Here is a 19,462-nt window from a genome sequence, read left to right as displayed (position 1 = left end):
TCACTTCGCTTCGACTCTGTGCTATTATAAATTGACCCTAAGTGACGTCACAGTTGCCGCGTTACTGCGCTCGACCTCAAACCATAAATTTTTCACAGTCGCGGTGTCACTGACGCTATAGGCGCTCGCTTCGAAAGGCTACCTTTACTTTAAATATTTTGCTTAACACATTCAGAGCCACTAACACGCCTAGTGTGTCTACACTGATTTTTATCTCCATACCCTCCGTTTTTTATCAATATCTCAAAGATAAGACAGTGTTTTCACCGAAACGCTCAGAGCATAAACATTGTGCCGTAAACTAATTAACTCTTAAGACTGGGTTGCACCAGAGGCGTGGGTAAAGTTAAAGTTAAAGTTATGGTTATAGTTAAGGTAAATTGACAGATGACAGCTGATCCAACAAGGTTATACATGCGCGTGGGCGGGGGCGCTGCTGGTAAAGGAGAACCATTGAGATACTATACTATAATGTCGGCTGTACACTCTCGCCGAGACACAGCGAGGCGGCCCGAGTGCGAGAGTGTAAATGGGTGCGCTCGCCTCGTCTCGCCTGTCTCGGACCCTCTCGGTCCGGTGTCGGTATTTTGCGCCCGAGACAAAGGGTCTCGCGAGGAAAGCGAGCGCATTACTGTACACTCTCGCGTTTTTCACTACTAGTGGCGCCGCTAGACAGTGCAGAACAGAAAAATAACAATAATAAACGTCATTATCAGTCATTATCTGTGAGAAATAAAATTAAATATGATTATAGATCTTTGGATTACAATGATATCTTTCGATGCATAGAGCAAAATAATGGTCCATCTTCTCTGAGTTCATAACTGCAATTGAACTAAGCGAGAATGTACATGATCGCACTCGGGCAAGGGGCTCTCGCACGAGACTCTCGCCCGAGAGCTCTCGGCGAGAGTGTACAGCCGACATAATACTTAATCTATGAGGAGAACTGTAAAAATGACAGCGTTAGTTCCTTTTTTCGCCACATGCATTTAAACAGTATATATTATGTCTATGCTTAAAACCTTGTCGAGCTCTATGGTTATAGTTAAATATGGCGTCTTGATGGCGTCCATTTTTAACTTTACGCAAAGATTTGACATTTTGCACTGTAGTCAAAGTTAAAGTTACAGACTACAGTTAAAGTTAGTTGGTGCAATCCAGTGCAAAATGTCAAATCTTTGGGTAGCTCACCTAGCACGTTTGCGTTTTTTATAGGGCGGCATCGCTGGCAAAAAATCGTGGTGGCATTGAATGTGTTAATATTACAATGCCCCGTGTATTATTTTACTCTATGTATTACACTAATAATTATTTCTATTCGTATCTTGATGGAAAGCAACTACCGTCGCTCATGGACACTTCCAAGACTGGGCCTCTATCATTAACTTTGTCAAAACCTGAGCTAATCCGTGCAGGTATGTAAACAGTTGTAAAGTGAGTGGTTCTGTTTCGGTATCATGTGCACTTTTACTTCTGAATGGTTTTAACCTGTAATATTTGTCTCTGAACTGGATTAAGAAATGTCAAACACGAACGTCAAATTTGACTAACGGAATTGTTTTTTTTTTTAGGAATTGAAATGGCTTAGCCATAACGACTAACGGAAAAATTGTAAATCAAGATGAAAATATAGTTTAAAAAAAGATTGATATTTTTTATTATAAAATATACTATTTTCTAATATATAACGTGGTCAATGTAGGAATAGTTACTTTTGCACCGATTTATTGTATTTAAAGGTAATTATTATAAATGTGTAAATGGTTTTATTTATATTTTTTGATATTTTATAAGCCCTTTATGAAAACACTGAGAAAATAACACTCCTTCATGTTTATATTATCACAAGCATGGCGATCTAGAGGAGAAAGAATTCTCTGACATTGGCAACTAACTGAGTCGGCAATTAAAAAAGAGAAGAAGAAGGAGACAAAAAAAAAAGATAATTAGATATTGTTATTAAGTTTATAGAGATTATATTGTTTTATGCAAGAAATTGATAAGTTTATTATATCCTATACCTATTTGATACCTACGCTAAATAATCTACCATGAAAAAGTCTTAGAAATGCATCAAACTTGTGGATTACAATTACATGCATTACAACAGAGTTGATGTCATGAGTTGAACATAGTTTGTTGAACTTGAACTCATTCTTGAACACCTACGTTTTTTTGAGCTTTCAAATAGGTATTATTGTAACATAAACAGGCAATTTATAAGTTTAATAATCCCCTTTTCGTGCCTTGTAAGGCATTTTACATTATTAACGATCAAACGAACTTACCTGTACGTGAAGTTCGATCGTAATTATATGAGTGTTTCGTCCGAAGAGATTAGTATAATTAGAATATGAACACACAGTAGTAGTAGCTAGTGTCTCCGCTTCAATCACTATGTTTAGAGGTTATAACTCTAAAAAAAAAATATTTAAAAAAACTTACAGTTGGTCTCTGGTATATACTCTATGGTTTGCTCGCTTATCCTGTTCCGGTGGACTCCATTTTCCTCCTTCGGCCAACGGCGTTGATTCGACTTCATTTCTTGAGAGAGATTTGTGATATTTTATCTATGGGTACCTACACCTGTTAGGGAGGGTGGGATATACTAATCTCTTCGGACGAAACACTCATATAATTACGATCGAACTTCACGTACAGGTAAGTTCGTTTGATCGTTAATTATACTCGTGTTTCGTCCTCGAGATTAGTATAATTAGAATATGAACACACAGTAGATGTTTAGAGTAATAAATATCACAAATCATGTACAATACTTTATATTTGAAATATATATAAAACCATAAAACAACACTGTAATACATAATATGTAATAAATGAACATAAACAAATAGATAATTTTAGTTCTATTATTTATATAACCTTATAAGGAACACAGCGTATTTGCCAAAGCCAGGTTGTCTTTGTCAATAATAGGTCTATCATAGAACCTAGCAAAGGTAGAGGAATTGCCGCTCCATCCAGCAGCTTGTCTGATATTATCTATATTAATGCCCATTTTCTTGGCCATAGAAGTTGCTGCATGTCTTGTACTGTGAGACTTAAATATGGAAACGTCAATCCCACTATCCTGTAATGTAATTTTAATCCAACGAGAGAGCGTCTGAGGAGATACATTTTTATATGGTTTTCTAAAGCTGACAAAAAGATAATTTTCTGGTCTTATAATATCTTTAGACCTGTCTATGTAAGCTCTTAATGTACTAGCAGGACAAATCTCAGGACGTTCACAATAATAAGGTAGGTATAATAATGGTTGTTTCATACCTGGTCTTGAAGTTTTGATTAAATCACAGATTTTAATCATTATTTTATCATTACAATAGACTATTTCATTTAATTTAATTTTCGACAATGTTTGCACTCTGTGTGCAGTGACTAGGGCCAACAGAGTAACACACTTCTTAGTTAACTGTTCAAGTGTCAAATTTTCATTTGGAAATAATGTTGCTAAATAGTTAATTGTGACACCTGCATCCCAAGTAAAGGTATAACGTGGTAATGACGGTCTTAATTTAAACACACCCTTACAAAACCTGGAAATCCTATCATCATCAGGTAATTTTTTAATGATAAAAGAAAGAGCAGATCTATATGAATTGATAGTCCCATATTGGGCACCATCTACAAAAATCTTGGTAAGAAATTGTATAATCATAGGAACTGAAGGTTCAAACATATTTATCATATTAGTAACACAAAAATCATACCATTTTTTGTAGCATACATCATATTGTTTTAAGGTACTTTCTGATATAGAAGCTAAAATTATATCAGCTGAAACACTTGGGATTTCTCGTTGTAACAACGCTGTCCTGACAAAATCCCTGCAACCAGGGTAATGTTTCTGTGGATGTTCCGATGGCTGGAATCAGGAATATAGAAGTTATTACAATCAATATATACTAATTTAGAAGCTAGCAAGCGTAAGAACATAGGGTACCAGGGTTGTGTAGGCCACAGTGGAACAACCACAATACCCTCAGCCTTGTCTACAATAATTTTTCTTAATACTTTAGGAATAATTGCTACTGGAGGAAACGCATAAAAAAATACCAATTTTGGACCAATCTAATGTAAAAGCATCTATTGTAAAAGCATCTGGATCATTAAACCAAGAAACAAATTTTACACACTTTTTGTTTACTCGTGTAGCAAATAAATCTATGACTGGTATTACTGAAAGATTTTTTAGTAATATTTCATAGCCTTGTAAAGACAACTCCCATTCTACATCTGGATGGGTCCTTCTTGACTCTTGATCTGCAATAATATTATCAGAGGACTTAATATATGAAGCAAAAACAAATAATTTACGTACTTCACACCACTGCCAAATGTCCCTTGCTACCTTTGAAAGATGAGGATATTGTATACCTCTCATACGATTGATGTAGCTAATAGCTGTTGTATTATCAACCCTCATTAAAATATTACAGTTACTGTAATTTTTTGAGAATATCTTTAGGGCAAAATATGCTGCAAGAAGTTCCAATTGATTTATATGAAAGTGAATTTCCTCTTGTGACCATCTGCCGCTAGCCCTTTGGTCTCCACAGCTGGCACCCCACCCCGTAGTTGAGGCGTCAGAGAATATTTCTAGACAATAGTTATTGTCATCTTTGATACTGTTATTTGAATACATTATGGAGCTAAGCCACCAATTCAAATCCGGCAAAAGTGAACTAGGTAATGTCATGTACTCATTATAATCATTATTTTCCATTAAATTAAGATATTTACACCTCTCTACTGTCTTTGATGGATACATAACACTTTTTTCTTGGTTTATAATAAACCCTAGGTTCACTAGTAACCTTTTCGTAATATCTATGTTTCTTGCACATTCATCATAACTAGCCCCAATCAGTAATAAGTCATCGAGATAAATTGAAGACAGTAACCCATTAGATCTTAAGATATTCACAATTGGCTTCATTATTTTTGTGAAAATATAAGGGGCTGTACATAATCCAAATGGTAAAACATTGAACTCATACAGTTGGTGACCAATATAGAAACGAAGATATTTCCTAGAAGAAGGATGAACATTAATTAAAAAATAAGCATCCTTCAAGTCGAGTGTTGCCAGATAAGAATCTTTGGTAATGAGATTTAACACCGTTCGAATATCCTCCAATTTAAAATGTTGCTTATTAACATATTTATTAAATTCTTTTAGGTTCAAAATAAATCTTTTTTTACCATTTGGTTTAGGAACTAGAAAAACCCGGGATACAAATTGATCGACACAAGGAGTACATGGTGATACAGCACCAATTGATATTAGACTGTTAACATGTTCTTCTAATTCCTTTACATCTAACATAGATAAATTGGAGGAACTTTGAGGAAAATTTTGTTGTATAGACTTATTTAATTTAATTTTGTAGCCTTTTATCCAAGATAAAATAGTACTGCTAGAAGTGATTAAACTCCACTGTTTATAAAAGTAAGAAAGTCTACCTGCATAACACACCTCGTCTACTGACGGCGGTTTTGTTTGGATGACCTCGAGTAAGGTTGACCGTTCCTTCTCTGTGTCACAGGTCTGGTCCGTGCCGCAGCAGGCTGTTGTTGGCGTGGCGTTTGGCCCGTCTGCTGCCTGCGAGTAGTGGGCCTCGCCTTGGAGTTTAAATTACCTCTTGAGGAGCTTGCTGAAAAAAATTTCCTACGTGCTTCTGGTTTAAGATCAGAGCTTGATTTAGAAACTGCCTTTGCAGTTTTTATAGTTTCAATAAAATTTTGTCCAAAGAGGTTTTCCTCTATATTAGTTGAAGAAAGATGGTCTCTTAATTCCTTCCTTACATGACCTAAAATAAGGCTTCTTCTGCATAAGGACTGGTTATATTGAATATCACATAGTAGTCGACCCATGTCCATCAGACTTTGTATAAGCTCTTTATCCGAGCCCGACTTGATTTCATTAGAGATAATAGTCCCCAGCGAAGAGATAGCTGCTGCTATCTCGCATTGTTTGATTTCAATAGACTTGTCACGTTTTACAGCCGTGTCGATTATGGCAGCTTTTAGTTCAGCATTAAGCTTTGGTGCAGCTATGAATTTAGAATTATTGGGTATTTGAAACTTTTCTACTAGATTTTTTCGTGCTTCTTTATCTAGCCCTTTAGTGGCTATGTAGGTGAATCTAGAAGCTACTTCTTTGTGGATATCTGGGCCATATGCAACAGAAGTAGACGGATCTTCGCCCAAGATTTCTGAAAAATCATCATTTGTGCCCTGGTTTTCACCAGTTTCATTAATATTGCTTGTACTTGGAAGCAAATTTACATCAGAATTGATTTGAACCTCTAATTGAGGCTCTACAGCAGCGTAACACGTCTGGGGAAGCACATTTTGGCTAGGCTCATTAGCCATATTACCTGAAATAAGATACAAACCGTCGTAAATCACCACGTCTATCCAAGCCAATGCAGCTGTTGTGACGTGAGAAAACGGTTATAGCCATATTATATTCTGAAACCCGTCGTGAACGGAAGATCACCGCGTCTTTACAAGCAAAGATTGTTGAGACGCGAGAAACCGGTTAAAGGCATGTTATTATCTGAAAACCGTCGTTAACGGACACACCGCGCCTACAGCTCAAGCGATAGCTGTTGTGACGCGAGAAACCGGTTAAAGGCTATAGCGTATGCATGCCTTTGCCGTCGGGTAGACCGACCACGTGCTCCATTGTATTTCATGCCATTTAAAAAGCGCTGCATAGCAAGACTCCGTTATAAATCACTGTCTCGCGTCTGTGACGCGAGAAGGCGGATCTTTCATAATTATGCCCAATATATTGTTATATTTATGCATGCTGAAAAACTTTCCACGTGTCGAGGCAACACGTGGGTGCTGGAAAAAATTTGAAGTCCCGAGGGACGTTATTAATATTATGAGTTATCTGCATACCATATGATGGTCCTGGTGTTTCTTCCATCGGAGAATCTGATTTAGATGAAGAGCTGGAACTAGAGCTAGAACACTGACTAGAAGAATCTTCCTGTTCAACATGGCGATCGCGCTTAAAATGTTTTTCCAACTTACGTAATTTTTTAAAAACTAGATCCAATTTATCTTGGTTACGCCTTTTTGGCATTTTTTTAACAGATTTTAGCACGAACGCGGAATTTAGTGTAGCGGACGAGCACTAAATACTTTATGAAGTCGAATCAACGCCGTTGGCCGAAGGAGGAAAATGGAGTCCACCGGAACAGGAAAAGCGAGCAAACCATAGAGTATATACCAGAGACCAACTGTAAGTTTTTTTAAATATTTTTTTTTTAGAGTTATAACCTCTAAACATAGTGATTGAAGCGGAGACACTAGCTACTACTACTGTGTGTTCATATTCTAATTATACTAATCTCGAGGACGAAACACGAGTATAATTAGTACTGTGTACGCTGAACCAAATATTTTTCAGGATAAAGGATGATTGCTAACACTGAGATACTATAAGTACTACATTTTATAATAAAGAATTGCAAGTGTAATGATGACGAAGTCCTAGGAAGATAATATATATTCACTCAAAAGCTTTAATTAAAAGAAATTTAATAAATACTCGTTTTTAAATGTTTTTTCATTTATTTTCTCACTTAAATATACCTACCTTAGATACATATTCATACACAGCTTTCATCAATAGGTACTACATTTGTCTTACACCTTATTATCAACCTAGTATCAGATAGGCAAGTGTTAAATCTCTTTTATATTATACTTATAAAAATATTTATACAGCGGAAATCTTAAACAAGGTCTTGTCACTTAAAATCAAAGAAGATGAATCAAATATCCCTTGTGTAAATATTAATTTATTATTATTAAAGGAGTTCAAATACCAACTTTTGATGAAAGATAAAAACAATATTATAATTTCAGACTTTTATTTGGCAAACCAATAACAATTAGAAACTGCATTGCAAGTTGCAACTATGGGAAATTGCCTGGGATATCTCAGACAGAGAGCGGTCAAGGGTTTTGTGTTCTTTGTGTTGTATTATGTTGTAGAATGCCTCCCGTGTGAGTATCTCTATATACTCACACAGGAGGAGTTCTGAATGTGTCAGAATTGCTCCTCAGTCACACACTGACTGCTCCAACGCAAATGCTTCAACGCGTGACCACTCTGTCTGATAGGTCCCTAAAACGACCACATCTTTTTAAAATGTATAATACATGAGGACTTACTAAAGTCCTCATGTATTTTAAATTTTAATGTAATAATATAAAACTAATATTATTATTATTCAGGTACAAAAGAATTTTTGGTAATAATAATATAAGTTCCAATGAAAATATTATGTTTTATGAACAATAAGTATGTTTGTTATGCAATTTTTGTTATGTCTTTTTGGAAAAAGTACTATAAGTAATGTAGGATTATATTTTTGAGTTTTAGTGACTATTCCCATTGTATATTATATCATATTGTAGTCAAGAGAAGTTATAAATGAAAAAGTGCATATGAGAATTTAGCTAATTTGGATTTTATATTATCAATGATTTAACTTTTCTAGTAGTTTAGGTGTATGTGTGTGTGTCAATATTTATTCGTGAATATACATGAATCTAAAGTTTCAAAGGTTGTGTTCTCAAAATTCTTGTTATTGAGAAAGTAATACCTTTGAATTTACCTCTTTGGTGCAGCGTTTATCATGCATGGTTTACAAGGAAATAGTTTGTGAAATAACACAAAGACCTACTGCAATCAAAAGATTGTACGAAATGCTCCTAAGATAGGTTCCTAAGAAGTACATAGTAAGTCCTCATGTATTTTAAGTTTTAATTTAATATAAAACTAATACTTATTATTATTATTGAGGTAAGTACAAAAGTATTTTTGTTAATACATAATAATATATGTTCCTATGATAATATTATGTTTTATGAACCATAAGTTCCATATGTTTGTTATGCAATTCTTATTAAGTAAGTCTTTTTTGGAAAAGTACTGTAATGTAGGTTTTTGTTTTTGAGTAAAATTTAGTGATTTACACTATTCCCATCATATAATACCATATTGTAGTCAAGAGAAGAAGTTATAAATGAAAAAGTGCTCATATGAGAATTTAGCTAATTAATAATAATAATAATATCTATGGACGCTTCACACCACGTCAGTCTGGCCCCGTGCTAAGTACCTAAAGGACTTGTGTTACAGGTACCAGACAACGGAAATATATTTAATACTTTTATACTATACATATATTTAAGATTTTATTATATCATACACATATTTAATACACATCCAGACCCGGGAACATTGAAAACTTTTCGTTCCGTCGGCGGGATTCGAACCCGCGACCCCCGGCTTGAGCTACCAACGCGCTCACCACTGAGCCACAGAGGTCGTCGTATTGGGATTCTAATTGGGATTGATAATATCATATCAATTATTTAACTTTTCTAGTAGTTTAGGTGTGTCAATGTTTATCCGGAGCATGTTATACGTACATCTAAAGTTTAAAAGGTTGTGTTCTGAAAATTCTTGTTAAAAGTAAGTAATATTGAATTATTTACCTCTTTGGTGCAGTGTTTATCATGCATATACCAAAATACTTCAGGTTTACAAGGAAATAGTTTGTGAAATAACACAAAAACCTACAATGCAACTATAAGATTGTACCTGTAGGTTTTTGGTGAAAATTCATACTTGTTTTACAGTAATTATACACAACACTTGTGTTCCTTATACCTTGTATGTGTTTCTTGTGTACTAAATCAATGCAGTCTTAGCTCATCGCACAAATGCAAACCTTATTGTTGACTAGACATATAGGTATACTACACCTCACTTATGTTATTATTCTGAAACCTCACTAACACTAAATGGATTACTAAGGTCTCTACGTCTTTACTTATGTATCACTTCGTGATTAACTTGAGAATACTTAATCGTTTTCCAAAAATTTGGACACTTCGAATGTTTAGTTTTTTGGTTTTAATAACGAATTATTTTCACTAAAATATATGCTATAGACTAAAATATAACTTATTAAGTAACTAACCAACTAAATAGCAATATAATTTAAGACTAAAAAGTATGTAATATTAATAAATAAAATTACTAAAATGTAAACTATTCAGTAAAAGCTACTCGTTGGTTGGTGTTTATTGAATTGCCGTATTTGACGTAAAAGCAAGCGAGCTTATGTCAGAAGTGTTGTCATGATAAATAAATAAATAAAAAAACTCTTTATTCAAACAAACAAAACAGATCAATTTACACACGTTACAAAAACAGAAATAGTTTGAATTGGCGGCCTTACTGCTGGAAGCAGTCTCTACCAGGCAACCATAAAATATAACTAAAAATATTTAAAATAAAAATAAGATAAGATACTATTAGTATATAAATAAATAAATATAATACACAAATAAATATAATAGATACTTTATACCGAATAAAATAAATACATATGTTCAAGGGAAGAAAGAAGTTGATCATTTAGATCACTGTAGCAGACATCTGCGTAATCTAGGATGGGAAAGAGTAGAGCGTGAACTAATGAGATTTTGGTTGATACAGGAAGGAAGTAACTGAGGCGTCTGAGAGAAGCAGTGGCAGCGAGGAGCTTCTTGCGGAGTTCTTGAGTTTGGGTGTTCCATGAAAGACTGCGGTCAAAGTATATACCGAGGTTGCGAACGGAGGAGCTATAGGGGATGATAGCCCCGTCAAGAATTATTTCTGGTAAGTTAGCCCAGTCGACTTTAGCAATCAGCTGCCTGCTACCAATGATGATGCACTGGGTTTTTTTCGGGTTGAGATTAAGACCGTAATAATTGCTCCACTTTAGTATTTCTGACAAGTCAGTATTAAGTTGAGCAATCACGTTAGAAAGTGAGGAAAGTAAGGCCTGTCTATAGATTTGTAAGTCGTCTGCATACATATGGTAGAAAGAAGAAATTATTTGTGAAACAGAGTTTATGAAAATGGAAAATAGAAGAGGAGATAACACGCTACCTTGGGGCACGCCTGCAAATACATCACACCATGAGGAAATTTTATTGTCAATTTTAACACGCTGCCGGCGTCCTTGTAGGAAGCTGCGGAACCAGTTGACGGCCTCAGGAGATAGATTGAGCGATCTAAGAAGGAGTAATAAAATGTCATGGTCTACTGTATTGAAAGCATTGCTAAAGTCCAAAAGGATGAGAATAGTTAGATTTTGGTTATCCATGCCATGACGAATGTCATCAGTAATTTTAACTAAGGCTGTAGAAGTACTATGGCCGGGGCGAAAACCTGATTGCAGAGGATTTAATATATTATTTAAATTAAGGAAAGAGCATAGTTGTTGCTGTACTAAACGTTCAAGGATTTTCGAGAGGAAAGGAAGTATTGAAATTGGGCGGTAATCAGAGAAATATAGGGGACTAGATTTCTTGGGCAGAGGAATTATATAAGAATCTTTCCAAGAGCTAGGAAAAGCAGAGGTTTTGAGGGAAAAATTAAGGATATGGACGAGGACTGGTGATAATGTGTCAAGCAATGGAACTATCATGTTACGCCCAATGTTGTCACTACCCACAGCCTTAGATGAAATTGACAGAACAGCCTTTTTAACATCACTGATAGATAAATCCTTAAATGAAAATGGGGGGTAATCTGGTATAGGTAAGTTAGATATAGTATGACTTGTGTGAGCTTTTTTGTGAGTATCGTAGACATGTGCGGGGTTAGCAAAATGACTATTTAAGAGATCTAAATCAATGCTGGACGAAATTGAGGTTTTAGGATCTTTGCCAACTCCAAGTGACTTTAAAAACCTCCATACTTTAGCTTGGTCACCATTTTCGACACACGATTGAATGTGACGTTTTTGCGCATCTCTGCACATTGTGTTGCAGCGATTGCGGAGTTTATTATAGGCTAATTTGTCGACATCAGAATGTGTTTGGCGTAATTTAGCTTTTGCACGATTTTTTTTATTTATTAAGGATTTAATATCGTCTGTTAGCCATGGCGCTGGAAGGTGCTTTATTTTAACAGGGCGTAACGGTGCATGTTTATCAAAGAGTTCGATGATTCTACTCTCAAATATAAAAGTTTTTTCGTCAATCGAATCAGCATTGGTTATCTCTTCCCAGTCCACATTTTCAGCATCCTCGCGGAGACTGTCTATGTCGATATTTTTAAAGGACCGATGCAAGACAACTTTGGGCTTGGTTTTAGCTAGACGAAATTTGTATGAGAGGAATATGCAGTCATGGTAAGAAAATCCTTGCGCTGGACATTGGCCGTAAGAGTCTACAAGGTGAAGTGAAGAAACAAACATAAGATCAAGAAGTGATGGTGTGGAATGAGGATAGTGATGCGTGGCTTGCAGAGGAAGAGTATTTAGATTAAATGAGTTAATGATAGAGATAAGTTTTTTAGAACGATAATCGTCTTTTAGGAGACAAGTGTTAAAATCTCCCATCAAAATAATGTGCTCATAAGAAGGAATAAATTCATCGAGCAATTTTTCGAAGGCAGTAAAATAATTGACGGAGAGATTAGGACTGTAGAATACCCCAAGCAATATTTTAGACACGCCATTTGCTATTTCTAAAATAAGGTGTTCAGTATCATCGGCTGAAGGAGGTTGTGCTGATGATCTCAAAATTTTATATTTAATATTAGATTTAAGGTAGATTGCAACCCCACCACCTGGTCTACCTATACGGTCATTTCTAATGAGATGGTAACCGGGTAAAGAGTAAGAAGTGGAAGGTAGACAGGGTTTGAACCAAGATTCGGAAATAAGGATAGCGTCAATGAATGATTGAGAGTCAAATGAGTTAAGAAGTTCGGAAAAGTGCGCCGGAATACTTTGAGCGTTCAAGTGTATAATATTAAAATTCTTTAAGTTGTTAGAGAAGTGAGAACTAAGTGTAGAAAGTAAATGATCAGAACAAGTACTGTGAAAGCTATCGTCACTGCAACTCGAGGAGCCCGAAATAGATATAAAACTATCATCTAGAGATTCAAACATTGATAAAAAAAAAAAAAATAACAATATAATATTATATATAAATATAATATATACAATAACGTTATCTATATAATAATAAAATATAAATATGTATATGTATTTCTTCTTATATAATTACTTGTAACACACCAACCGACTTCACAATTTTATAAATTTAAAGAATATTTTCAAAATTAACAATAAATCTGTATATAATTCAATATAGTAGCTGCTGCTGCCTGCTATTATTCGTTATAAGAAAACAAGGCTTTATCACTTTTTCTTTTAACATAAAAAAAAGAACAAGAAACAAAGAAGAAGAAGAACCACAGAAATAAGCAAATTTGACAGCCACAAACTATTGGTATTGACAGCTGACATTTGACAGGATACATGTTCACAGTTCACACTTCACTGTAATTCTTAAATAATAATAAAGTTTGTTACAAATTAACAATCAATGTAACAAAATAAATAACAATAACAATGTTTTAGACTTGTGAGTAGCAATTATTTTGCAGCTTGTCTAAGTACACAACAAAGCTAGCACATTAAAAATTATGATGATACCAAATGATACGAAATTATTACTCAGTTAACAATGGAGAAGTGAGTTTTGTGTCACGTGACCACTGACTGGCTGGAAAATAGAGGTCATGGTACCAAAATGCGAGCCAGTCAGTATTCTGGCTGGCTTTAAGAGCTCATGATAGAGGGGCTGAAGAGTTGTAGGTGCGTTGCCGGCCTTTTAAGAGGGAATACGCTTTCTTCTTGAAGGTTTGAAGGTCCTATTGTGTATAAATATTAATTAAGACTCAATTAAGAAACGTCGCTAATGTCGCCGTTTTATCGAGTCACGACTCGCGAGTCGCGACTCGCGAGTCGCGACAATAATATTATTCGATTTTGATGCCAGTGGCACAATATTCTGTCTATACTCCACTCGGGCTAACTTGTCGCTAGCGGTCATTGCCTCCCTGTCAAAAACTTGTCATTTTCCATATAAAACCACGATAAACAATATCTGACACTTCATTGTCAATCGCGGTTTATATGGAAAATGACAAGTTTTTGAGAGGGAGTCAATGACCGCTAGCGACAAGTTAGCCCGAGTGGAGTATATTCTGCCAGTGCAGTGGCATTTGCGTGGCATAATGGTGAATATAGGTACGATGATAGAGTCTGGCTAGCGAAAGATGAGACTGGCTTTTTGTTCCAAAAATGATTATGGTAACACTGTCACTTACGTCATTGTCACTTATAGCATATCTGCCGATCCACACTCGCGCGCGACAGCGCGCCGCGGTCCGCGGCGGGGATCGCGGCGCGCGTCGCGCCGGGGACGCGCATTCTGCCAAATTTACTGATCCACACTCGCAAAGTTCGCGACATGTTCGCAATGTTTTCACTATTTAATTTCTTCACTTTCTTGACGCACTATAGTTTGCGCTCTTGAGCCGTATTTATCTTACTTTATATTATAAACTAGATGTCCCGCGTGGCTTCGCTCGCGTAAATTATTAGGAATTTTACGGAAATCGTACATTTTTTCGCAACAAAATAGCTTATCTCTCTTCACATAGTCTACTCTATATCTGTGCCAAATAACATACAAAATTGCTTTAGTAGTTCGTGAGATAAACCCTTGCTAATAATTTTCCGTTTTAACCACATTTCCTCTGTTTCTTCGGTCCTATTAGTTTGCGTGATTATCGGATCTCTGGCCCCATCCCCACTCGCGCGCGAACCGCGCATGACGCCGCAGAATTTCCGCGAAACGTGAGTGTGGATCCGGTTCGCATATTTTTCGCACTTCGCGGCTGGTTCCCCGACCGCATCCCCACTCGCGCGCGAACCGTGCGCGACGCCGCGGCACCGCGGCGCCGCGAAATTCCTGCGAAGCATGAGTGAGAGATCCGATTCGCATATGTTGTCGGTTGTTCCCCGATTGTTGTCGGTTTTCTGTCCCGCCGCGACAAAGAGATTTTTTTTAATCTTTATTTTAAGGGCTTTTGCCATACAAGATATGCCAGCATTGTTTAGTGAACAGAATATAATTAATCCTACTTTATACTTTATTACTTTATAAAATTATAAAGGCGAAAGTTTGTTTGGATGTATGGATGTTTGTTACTCTTTAACGCAAAAACTACTGAATGTATCGTAATGAAACTTTACAATAATATATAATATAGCTTATACATCAGAATAATACATAGGCTACAATTTTAACTGACTTTCAAAATGGGGAGGTGTTATGTTCGTTTTTTTTTATATTCAACGATTACTCCGCCGTTTGTGAACCGATTTTCAAAATTTTTCTTTTGGCGTACAGAGTGTCATCTCAATTTGGTACTATACTCACAAAAGTGGTGATCTGATGCTGGGAGCCATGACTAATCGAGGGAACTCCTTAAAATTTATATGGAAACATGTGGTGACTTCGGTTTCGTGGGAAGGTATACCATGAATAGATTGGGAAGGTGCTGAGAGAACTCCTTTGCATTGCTTTATGAACGTTAGAAAGTTATATGCATCCCATGATTATGAGCCTATTATGACCCATTGGTACTTTTCATAGTCATTTAGATCAAGATTCGATTTTGTCAAGCGATTTAAAAAATATTTATTTGTACTTTGATTGAAAACGGTACCTAATCACAGGAACTATTGGTCCGATTAAAAAAATATTTTAGTGTTAGATAGCTCATTTATCAAAGAAGGCTATAGGCTATTTTATCACGCAAACTAATAGGACCGAAGAAACAGAGGAAATGTGGTTAAAACGGAAAATTATTAGCAAGGGTTTATCTCACGAACTACTAAAGCAATTTTGTATGTTATTTGGCACAGAGAGATAAGCTATTTTGTTGCGAAAAAATATACGATTTCCGTAAAATTCCTAATAATTTAGGCGAGCGAAACTCATTGATCAACTATTCTAAAGTAACATAGAATATCATTGGTTTTGATACTTGATTATTTATGACAATAATATTATATTTTAGTTTGGATAACTCATTTCAAGAATAAGTTTATTGTTGATAATTACTTAAATTTTACTTTGCAATACATTTCATTGTGTTTTGTTGTTGACGAAAACTTTTGCATGTTTTTGTCGGAGTATTAAAACTTCTTCTTTATTAGTTACCGTTAGAGATGGGCACGTACCTGGGTATTTACCCATCTACCCGGTATTTACCCTCACGTACCCGGTAAATACCCGTATCTACCCAAAAGGGCGGGTAGATAAAATTCAATACTTAAGTCACAACCGCCTCAAGAACGGTAATAGCTAGAGAGTTGAAATTTTCACAGATTGTGTATATCCGTTGCCACTATTAAAACAAATACTAAAAGCAAAATAAAATTAATATTTAAGGGGGGCTACCATACAACGAACGTGTTTTTTTTGGCCTTTTCTGCTATCTTATCAATAATAGCAAAATGTAGGTACTTGAATTTTTACACAGTCTTTAGATGGATGTTAACTTTAATATTTAATAATAATATTAATATAAAATAAAAAAATTAAGAGGGGCTGCCATACAAAAAACACAAATTTTGTCCTAATTTTTCTCTATAATGGTACGGAACCCTTCGTGCGCGAGTCCGACTCGCACTTGGCCGATTTTTTTTATTTACATTCTATTATTTTATTAATAATTTAAAATATTTGAAAAACCTTTAAAATATTTAAAAAAAAAATTAGAAAAAATATTAGAAGACCCTTGAAAATTACTTTTAAAATAGACAATGTATAAGTACCTGGTTAAAGAAATTATATAAAAAAATATGTAGGTATAATTTTTTATTATTTATACATATAACACGTCCTATCTTATATAAAATCTGATTTGCTTTGATTTGCTTCTGATTTTTTTAACTTCTCATTCTGCTAGCCATTTGACTTCTAGATATTGAACTAGTCGTTTTGAATTTCTTCTTTGTATGGCACGCATCCATTGATGCGTCTATATATTTACTATTTATCTTTATTTACAGAAGATTTTGTGGGGCTCGTCTTTTGAATGTTTATAATCTTTTGAATGTTTGGTTTGGTAGAGTTTTTATCAATTTTTTTGCCAACATATTGGGATGTCATTTTATTCTTTTATTTATTTAGTTTTGAAGGGAGTTTTTAATTTTCTCTTTTACATACTTACTTGATTTTTAGATCATTGTAGATTTGGCTATTCGTAACATAATATGGGGCTCCAATTATACGAGGGTTTTAGATTGGAATCGTTGTAGAATTTCTGTGTTTGATGTGGAGGTTGTGCCCCACAACTGCATCCCATAGGTCCAGATGGGTTTGAGTATGCTTTTATACAAAATAAGTTTATTTTATCAGCCAGTAAAGCTTTCGTAGCTGCTTGTCTAAAGCCTTTCTTTTGTTCCATATATATGTTCTCCATGTTAATCGCCTGTCGAGATAAATTCCTAGGTATCTAACATCGTTTGACTGTGGTATTTTTATCCGATTAAGTTCTACTTCTGGACATGTTTCGTGACTTAATGTGAAAGTTACATGGACAGATTTATTCTCGTTGGCTTTTATCCTCCAATCTTTTAACCATTATGATATTTCGTTTAAGGTTCTTTGCAATTTTGCCGATGCTTCATGGGCTGTTTGGTCTACTGCGAGGATTGCTGTGTCATCTGCGTATGTATATGTCAGAGCTTCATCAGTACTTGGAAGGTCTAATGTGCTTAGAAGGTAGAGATAAGGGCCCAATATACTGCCTTGCGGCATTCCTGCTTCGATTTCATGGAGATATGTGACACTATCTCCGTACTCAACATAGAAATATCTATTGCTGAGGTATGCGTTTATAAAGAGGTAGAAGTTTAAGGGTGGCTTTTTACGAACTTTATACAACAGTCCAAGATGCCATAATCGATCAAAGGCCTGTGATATGTCTAGAAAAATAGTAAGATTTGCTTTCAAAAGCTTTTTGAATTTCTTCTACCAGTCTGTGTACCTGCTCCACGGTCCCATGCGCTTGGCGAAAACAGAATTGGTGATCGGGTAACAGTTTACTCGCTCTGATTTCTGGCATCATGCGTTTCAGGAAGAGTATTTCTAAGACCTTGGAGGGCACTGGCAGAAGACTTATAGGCCGGTGAGATTTTTCATCCTATGGATCTTTTCCGGGTTTGGGGATTAATATTATAATCTCTACTTTACATTGCGGGGGGACAATTTTTTTTTAAATACACGCGGATTTGTGTGAGATATTTGATTCTACTTTCTGGTAGCTCTTTTAGTATTTTTGGTGAAATGTTTACGCCAATTTTCATGCTGGGGAAGATTGTTAAAGTGGTTCCCTTAAACGAGGATATACCATTGGTGACTTTTTTGTGGTGAACGCGCTGACTTGTGTTTTGGTGCGGTTAAATTAGACTGAGTTACGTCTACCCCATTCCACCCCGAGAAATATGCGAGAAATCACATTATCTGTACTATCATCTGCATAGCAATGAATGCCGTTGGTCTGTAACATGTCATTGATATGCTGTATGAATAGGGTAGGCGATAGCACACAGCCCTGAGGGATACCAGCGTCAACAGATAGAGTATCAGAGCATTCACCATCAACTACGACTGCTAAGAAACTTGTGACCCTCTTGCATTATTTCTTGGATGTATGGAATCTTGGATAATAGTGAAATTGTATATATCCAAACTGACAGCTAATACCCATAGTTTCAATCGCCTGAGCCAACGATGAGTTAGGTACGCCAAGAGAGCCGAGCCGAGCCTTAGTAATCCCTGAGCGTCCAAGTGTCGAAGGGGCTGGCTATTGATGATGGACTCCATCATCTTCGAGAAAGTTATAGCGATTGATCTGCTGTTGGAAGAATTGGAACGGTCACATTTTTTAAGTATCGGGTTCTCAAAAAGCTGTCTTTCAAGAAGCCGAAACTATGTGAGTAGGATAGTTGAGCCAAAAAAGACGCGTAAAGACTGGAGCCAACTCTGGAGCACTCACTGGAGCTACTTGCACTGAGCGCTGATAAAACCGAATATCCGACATGACGCTCATACTTCGTTACCATAACCAACCATACCGGTTGGCAGTTTCCGCCCTCATCATAAAGGGTCGAGTTGGACGACATGAGGACATGTCATAAGATCGGCATTCTCTTTTGCGTGTTGAAGGAAACACAGTGCAAGCGCTGTTTCACGCCGGTTTTTTCGGAGTCGACCCATTCGTACCGAAGAATCGCTCTCCCACGGTTAAAAGGGAATTTTTTTCTTTTAAGTAACGCACAGGCCAAGAACTTTTTATATTTGATCATTAGTTGCGTTTATACAAAAACAGTACTCATTTACATAATACATTAATTTGCATGTACATAATATATAGGTGTCAAGACTGTAAAGATGCCTCTTCACAATTGACCATACTGGCCCACTACTAGCCATCGCCATTGTGTAAACGGAGTAATGGTGTATGATGGCG

This window comes from Aricia agestis, chromosome 15 (genome assembly GCF_905147365.1).
Source record: "Aricia agestis chromosome 15, ilAriAges1.1, whole genome shotgun sequence".
NCBI classification, from domain to species: domain Eukaryota; kingdom Metazoa; phylum Arthropoda; class Insecta; order Lepidoptera; family Lycaenidae; genus Aricia; species Aricia agestis.
This window is presented reverse-complemented; position numbering follows the sequence as displayed.